Source organism: Erythrolamprus reginae, chromosome 2 (genome assembly GCF_031021105.1).
Source record: "Erythrolamprus reginae isolate rEryReg1 chromosome 2, rEryReg1.hap1, whole genome shotgun sequence".
NCBI classification, from domain to species: Eukaryota; Metazoa; Chordata; class Lepidosauria; order Squamata; family Dipsadidae; genus Erythrolamprus; species Erythrolamprus reginae.
The window spans coordinates 143,301,743-143,310,055 of NC_091951.1; the positions used below are offsets into that span (position 1 = coordinate 143,301,743).

Here is an 8,313-nt window from a genome sequence, read left to right on the forward strand (position 1 = left end):
TGAAAATGTGAACTTTTTCCCCCCACTCCACAAGTCATATGGCAAAGGACATCTTTAGAAAATATATTTTTATATTGAAAATAACAATTGAGTTCAGACATCATGTCAAACCTTGATTTAAATAAAATCACCATTGTCTAGGCAGACACAATGCACTAAATTTAAACCAATCTGATTTATAAAATAGCCTAAGCCAAAATTGTAACTAAAAATGGCACTATAAGTTGTTTGAACTTAGCTATATACGGAAAGGTATTTTGCACATAAACAATGGTTTCAGCAGTAAAGAACAAGGAAGTCTGATCAAAAGACAATAATTTCAAGAGACTTATTTTATCTGGATATAAAAACAGTTAGGACCCAAGTCTCATCTATTGCACACTTTGATATGTTTAAGTTACAATTCAAACTAAAAGGTGCCAACTGAGTATCATATTTTAATATGTTTTGCCATTGGATCACTTTGTAAAATATCCATTGACCTTATCCTAGGAGGAGAAAAGCTGAGACAGGAAAAGTAGTCTGTCTTTGATATTAATTCTGGAAAACCAGAGCACAAAACAGAAGAAGCATGGCTAATTAATAATATTTATTTTTCCCCTAGAGGTCTTTCTATGCTTGATCTTGATATACCCCCATAATTGTAAATATTTTAGATGCAGGGAAAGAAGAAAGAGGTTAGGAAACTTTGTGAAAATAGATGTCAGAAAAACTAATTTCTTTTACACTAATATCCTTAAGAAAATGGGTGCCCATTATTGATTCCTACATCTATTCCCTAGTCAACTGGACACAAACATAAAATAATTTACTAATGTAAACTGGGAAGAAAACAAGCCTCTTCTTTTTCATCCTCAGCATTGGCTATGAAGATTGTTTTCAATGTCATCAATATATTAAATATGTCAATCAATCTCCATATGATAGTTTCAGGAACAGGGGTGCTAACTTTCCAGATGGAATGATTCTTGGGTTGGACATTGGATTCCAGTTTTTTCCTGCTTATTCCGATCATGAAATATCCATATGCATTTTCCCTTCTGGCATTTTCCACATTATTTCTTTTTCAAAACAATCAGCATGTTATTGTTAAGATTGAAATATGCAGAAGAATCCTCTGCTTTGCATAATAAGGCTGTTTTAGAATGGCTACACAGTAAGACCAGTTTGGAATCTTCTTCCAGGTGTCATTTTTTTTTTTACTTTTTCCTTCTCATCCTCATTCCTTTGTAGTCAAAGATTCCTGTGAAAAAGACAAGGTTCTTTAGGGGAGATAACATTTGGACAATTTTCAAAATAGTGGAAACAACACTTAGTATTTTAATACTTAATGCCATTATAGGAATATATTCTTTCCTATGGGGTGTCAAACCCAATATAACCAGTACCAAATATATGGATTTAGATGAGGTCATTACAGAAAAAAAATATTAAATATTCAGTTCTGCAAAGAGATCTAGCTACTGTTGACGAACAATTTGAATAGCTATCTACAGTAGAATATTATAGCCTTTATGATTTTTTAAAAATTCTATTTTTATAATAAATGTTTTATATATCATCTATTTTATACTCCCATTATATAGTGCCCAGAGTCATATTTGCATGAGATGGATAACACTATAAATTTGACAAATAAAGAAAGAAATATATTAATAGTATAACAGGAATACCAGCAATGTCATCATACTCAGTAGACAAATATGTCTTTAAGAAATAAATGGATTTTATAAAGAAAAAATAGAAGACAACATAAAAATTTTCATCAATATTTAGTATTTGCGGATACACTTCATTTTAGCAGAATCTTCCTATGAAAACCTCGGCCTTATCATATCTGCAAATAAAAACTAATGTATGCATTACCCTTTCTACTAGATATCATTGCCATCCAGCTTAAATGGATTAGTTGATCAAATGATTTAGAATTTAACCAATGTGGTTGTGTTAGGATGTGTTCATTTCTGGAAAGAGAAAACATCATCAGCAATCTCCTAACTGGAATCCTGAAAAATAGTTTCTATGAGATAGAAACAAAGATTTATAATCATGATTTTTTTTTACTGTGCAGGTTTCTAAAAACTGAGGATAAATATTTTTTCTGAAAAATATGTAGCTAATTTTTAGATATGAAAACCTCCAAGGAATGAATACTTATATATTACATTATTATGATACAAATCAAGTTCAATAGATTATTAGTTGGGCAATTTCTTTGCATCACCCTTTTTTTTTAAATTGTAACATTAAAATGAAGGAAATGTCAATAGAAGAATATGCAGTTCTAAAATGTGTTGAACATTTCATAGTTGGTAAAATATCTTGAAAGTAACACTATTGGCTTGTGGGAAATGAACTCCATTGTACAAGATGAAATAGTAATTCACTATAAAGATTGATTTTTCTCCACAAAGGCCACAGTGTGATTTTACTGAAATGGATTTGCCAGATGTAAAATATTGGTCTCCCCTTTCCTTTAAACTTGCACAGAGGAAAGAATTTCTGCAGGTTTTCTTCTTCACAAATGCAACATCTGCTAAGATTCTCTTTTCTACATGAATACTAAAGATGCAACAGCCATATATTCCATTCACTATAGATCTCTGTCTATCATGCCTTCGATATTTAGTAGTTGACAAATATTATCCTCATTATTTCCTTCATCAAGATGAAAAAATAATATGTTCACTCTTGGAGAACAGAATCTGCCATCATCTTTCCTTTCAATCTCTATTAAATCTCCATATAGTTTTCAGGTAACATGACAACAGCAAGTTGGCTTCAAGGCATCTTCTAAATTAGTTATCCTATCCTATCATTGTAGTACAAGCAATCTTGAATTAAAGTATAGAAGCTTAGGTTGCATCTGTGATATAATGGAAAATGTTCCCAAACAAATCAATACTGGCCTTATAATTAGCAGAGAATACTGAATATGGCATTGTTAAGACTCAGACTGCTAACCTAATCTAGACATTCTTTAGCAAATGAAAAGCTAGAATTTATCTGAAATCCTTGACTGACTGATGGGCAACACAAGCCAAGACTAATGTTCATGGCAAACAAAAAATGTGACTTGAAATCTAGGAGGAATAGATAATAAAAATTATAAACAAATGAAAAAAGAAAGAAAGAAAAACAGCTATGTTGCACGTTTATGAAAAGCTGAAAGATATCCTAGACCTTTTTACATGCATAAATCCAAACCAGGGATAGGCAAAGTTGGCTCATCTATGACATGTGGACTTCAACTCCCAGAATTCCTGAGCTAGCATGATTTGCTCAGGAATTCTGGGAGTTGAAATCCACAAGTCATAGAAGAGCCAACTTTGCCTATCCCTGATCCAAACCCAGCCAAAATATCAATTACAGCACTAGTATATAACATATCAAATGTACCACAACAGACAAAAATCAAATCACTCACATTTACATTTATTTATATAGATTTACTGTATGTGGCCTTTAAACTGATTTAGATACTATTGTAATGTACGGGGCTTACAGACTTCCACCTCACTACTTATTTATACCACTCCACAGTTGCACAGTGATTAGAGTGCAGTACTGCAGGGTACTTTTGCTGATCACTGGCTGCCAGCTGTTTGGCAGATCAAATCTCATCAGGCTCAAGATTGACTCAGTCTTCTATCCTTCTGAGGTGGGTAAAATGGGGTCCCAGATTGCTGGGGAGGGGGGGTGATGTACTGACTGTAAAACTACTTAAAGACGGCTGTAAAGCACTACAAAATGGTATACAGGTTTAAGTCCTATTGCTATATGGAAGACAGGCACTGAGAAATCAGAGGAAGACCCATCAAATCAGCCATTTCAAGATATCTAGAAGGGACAGTCATGCAAGGTCCAGAAACAATAATATTTCTATAGATACAAGCCAAAATGTGGCTGCTTTATACAGATGACATACTCATAATAATCAGAAAAGGTCCAACTAGAAAATGCACTATGCATAAAACCATTAACAAAACAAAAATATAAAAAAAGATATTATTTTCTTAATTACTCATATTTTGACAGCGGCTATGATAGTTTACGCACAAAACTGGAAGGGAGAAGACATTCCCAAGGAGGAGGATGTAATAAGGAAAATCATAGAATGTGCTGAAATGGATATGATGACAAGGCGGATAAATAATCAAGAAGAATCTGATTTCTATAATATTTGGAATAAGGTTTACGTATGGTTAAATAAAAAAAACAAAAATACTAAATGACTTGAAAGTAATGTAAATGTATAAAAATAGTTCATTTTTTTATAATTATAGTTATCAATGGTTAAACTATATAAAAACAAAAATTCTTCTTTTCATTCAAACTGTTGATTATATAAATTTTAGTATATTCCATTTCTGTATTAGAAAGACTTCTATAATAAGTGGTGTAATTGCAGCCCCAAATATATGTTAAATGTATGTATGTCCTGTCTGTCTTTTTCTCGAAAATTAATACAAATATTTTTTTTTAAAAAAAAAACTCCCATGGAATTAGTTTCACAAGAAAAATATCACAAATTACAAAACCAAAATCTGAAGGAAGAATGAATGGGGTGAGAGAAAGGGAAAGTATTTAGATAGATCTGATGAAGTCTTTAAAACGGAGGAGAGATCAAAGGCAACAAAAGGCAATGTATGAAAAAGCATGTGAATGTGGTAGGAGCAAGAATATAATGTGTAAAAAGATATCAATAGGCACTGACTGATGTTAGAGTAAAATAACTTTAGCTATGTTTCCTTTCCTTTTTCTTTTCTTTTTTTTAAATAGCTTTCATTTCTCTGGTTCTTGTTTCTTATTTCTTTTCTGCACTCTGCATTACACTGCTTATCCTGAAAGAGAATGGTTGATGGATAAGTGTGTATGTCTGTGTGTAATGTGTGTGTGTGTGTGTGTGTGTGTGTACATTTCAAACTGTATTGACGATTTTTCAGCAGTCACATTGTTGAAATTTTGAAGAGGGATTCAAGGCTATAGATAAATAGATTGGGAGCTAAAATATCTCCAACTCTGTATTATACTTTAATGTTTCTCCTTCTGAAATCATTATGGAGCATGTATTGAGCTCCCAGGACATATTTTGGAATGTAGCACTGGAGACAACTACTGAAGGCTTTCTTTGCTAAATTTCAAGTTGTATATGCAGTGATCCAAACAAAGTTTCCCACAGTTTAAACCAAAACCAGTGAAGGCTCAAAATCTCTCTGGTGCTTTGGCTACCAAACTGGAATTTGGGAAGTTTATAAATTGTATATGCTATCTTATATCAATGGGACTTCCTACCCTTTCAGACCTGTGTTTATCTTTTCAACCTCTAAACCTTCTAAATGAAAAAGAGATGAACATAGTGCCGAAGGGTCATACATCATTGCTCCTATTTTCTTCATTACATATTGTCCCACAGTAATTCTCCCAGCTGAATGCTGAAAGCTAGTTTCCTTAAAAAAAATCCACTACAAATGGAAGCAACCTCACTAGAGTGTAATAAAACAAATGGAACAGGAAAATATACAGAAAGAAAATCATGCTTCTATGTGTGTTTTTTCTTTGAATGCAATTTAAGATGCTGAGAAAACTATAGAATTTTGTCATGGCTCTTTATGATCATCGGGATGTTTGAGGTATTATTATTATTATTATTATTATTATTATTATTATTATTATTATTGATAAATGAACTATGGATTTGCATCTGACGTGACAGATTAGCATTTATTTCAGCACAAGTGAGCATGGAGACAAAAGAATTGACAATAGGAAGGAGACATGCAAGAATTAAAGGGAGAAGGACAGCTGAAAAAAATTGGAGTTCATTAGAAAATGAAAAAAAAAAATCTTAAATTTAAAATCCTAACAGAGACTTCTTCTTATTAGGAAGCATAATGTATTCATGAATTCTTCTTGTCTTGCAGAATTTTGAAAATAGCTGCAAAGGATTGTAGGTAGATTAGAGGAGAAGCAAAAAGATATCACTTCCTGAATGAAAAGCAGAGACTTTACCTTTGTTATATTTATTTATTTATTTGATTATTTATTTATTTGTTTTGTTTTGTCAAGTATGTATTGGTGGTATACAAAGATATAATAATATTTATATACTATACATGATACTAGTAAAGGACAAACATTAGGACAGGGGACTGAAGGCAATCTGGTGCACTTCTTAGGAATCGGGAGAGGTCAAAAGTAGACAGTCTAAGGGTAAAGTTTTGGGGGTTAGGTGATGATAATGCAGAGTCTGGTAGTGAGTTCCATGCATCAACTACTCAGTTACTAAAGTCGTATTTCCTGCAGTCAAGTTTAGACCGGTTTACTTTAAGTTTGTATCTGTTATGTGCTCAAGTGTTGTTGTGGTTGAAGCTGAAGTAGTCGTTGACAGGAAGAATGTTGTAGTAGATGATTTTATGGGCTATGTTTAGATCATGTTTAAGGCGACATAGTTCTAAGCTTTTTAAACCTAGGATTGTAAGACTAGTTGCATAGGGTATTCTGTTGTTGTTATAGAAGTATGTGATTATTTCAGGGACAAATCCTAAATAAGGAGTAAAAGCAAGGCAATGATGTTAATGCCCTGAGGGTATTTGTCCATCCTACTAGATTAGGTAGAGTAGGTGAGTTCCAGGTACCTTCCCTTAAATGTTGTTATTTCATGGGACCTTGAAGGTATGCCTTCTGAATGTATTTGGAGCAGCCTCTCCTGTGCAATCCCTACCCTTTTAACATTCTGAATGACTCTTCCCCCATGCATTGGGGTAGGATGTCAGTTGGTCTGAGACAATGTTTGGTCTGATACCACAGCAAAGGATATTTTTATCTTTAATCGTATTATATAGCTTGTTATCACCCATCTAGAATAATTATATGAGATCAGTGAAGTCTGTAAATAAAATAATAAATTTATGCTACTTTTGAAAATAATGCAATTAAATTCACTTACCTTAAGGGAATCAAGCTCATAATCTAAGGGGACATATTTTAAGATGTCATAGAAAGGTGCCTCGGTTACTGTATATCTGGTCCTCTCCCACCCTTAAATGAGATTAAATGAATATTTGTTGGTTGCTACTCGAATGTGAATAGTAGTTTAAGTTTCCATGATTCAAGTTTTATGCACAATTTCCCTTCTCATACATTTTTGGCATGCAGTTTCTCCCAGTAAAAAGCATTTTTGAACAGAAAACAAACAAAAACAAACCATATCGCTATAGTCAGAGAAACAGGGAATCAACACAATAATTGCACTCCAATTTGCATAGCAATCCTGAAGATGCAAAGTGGGCTAAACTGAATGCAGACTAAACAAAAATGTCCCATAATCTTTAGCAAATATACATTCCAAACTCGGTAAGGAATATTTCTTTGTTGCCTTAAACAAAACTGAGTGCCTTTCTTGGGAGGGAAGGAGGTTGGGGATGGGGGAGTTGTAATTGGATTTCTTTTTGATTGCCATGGCTTCACTGTTACAGTTATTTAACTTTTTGTCTTTATTTGTATGTTGCTTAGTTCCAAACAATCTAGACAACTTACATTAAACAACATTAAACGCCTAAAGGCATCAACCAATGGGCCAAGGTAAACTTTCATGGTCTCTAAATGCTTTCTCTAAGAGCCATGTCTTCAAAGCTCCCTGGAAGCCCAAGAAGGAGGGTATGATCCAGATATCAAGAAGCAAACTACTCTAAGGAAGAGAGGGACTTCTATTGCCATAGTTTGCCTGCAAGCTTCTATAAGTGCTAATTATTTTTATTTACAAAATACATTAGTTCCTTGATCATGAAATGAAGTGGAATTTCAAAGAAGACTGTTAAGTTTCATTGTTACATTAGAGAGCTAGGATATTCCCTAGTAAATGAAATGTGCTCCCCAAATATCCAGTGAGATGCTCTCCATCTGATTAGTGCAAATATAGTGAAAGATTTGATACATAGATGTTTAAAAAATGAACCAAACAGCTGATTCCCTAAAAAGTTATGGATCAAGTTATGTCTTAGCGTAGAGTTGGTTTTATTACCGTATTCTGATGTTTCCAGTTGAATACAAATGCTTCACATATTCAACAGTCTTCGGAGAGGGGGGGGCATACAAATCTAATAAATAAATAAATAATAAATAAATGTCTCATGCTTTCTGCCCCTCACAACATTTGCTTGATCTTGTAGGTCCTTTCAGGGTTTTTGCATAAATGGAATTAATATTTAAATGAAATGCATATTATACAGTTGTTCCTCCTCTGTTTCCTCTTTCAAAGTAGATAATAAAGGAATAAATGAATAAAGGAAGTCATCAGTTTAAAAAAAGAGG

The 8,313-nt window shown here is 33.1% G+C and overlaps 1 long non-coding RNA gene across 1 annotated transcript; it reads right to left on the reverse strand.

Annotated features, from left to right (window-relative positions):
- Nucleotides 1-534: 534 nt before the first annotated feature.
- On the reverse strand, nt 535-8,099 carry LOC139158606 (uncharacterized). The gene is made up of 3 exons (XR_011557721.1): nt 8,024-8,099; nt 6,950-7,041; nt 535-1,243 (listed from the first exon to the last, which is right to left on the reverse strand). It is a non-coding gene; the product is annotated as an uncharacterized lncRNA (long non-coding RNA).
- Between the last annotated feature and the right edge of the window lie 214 nt (nt 8,100-8,313).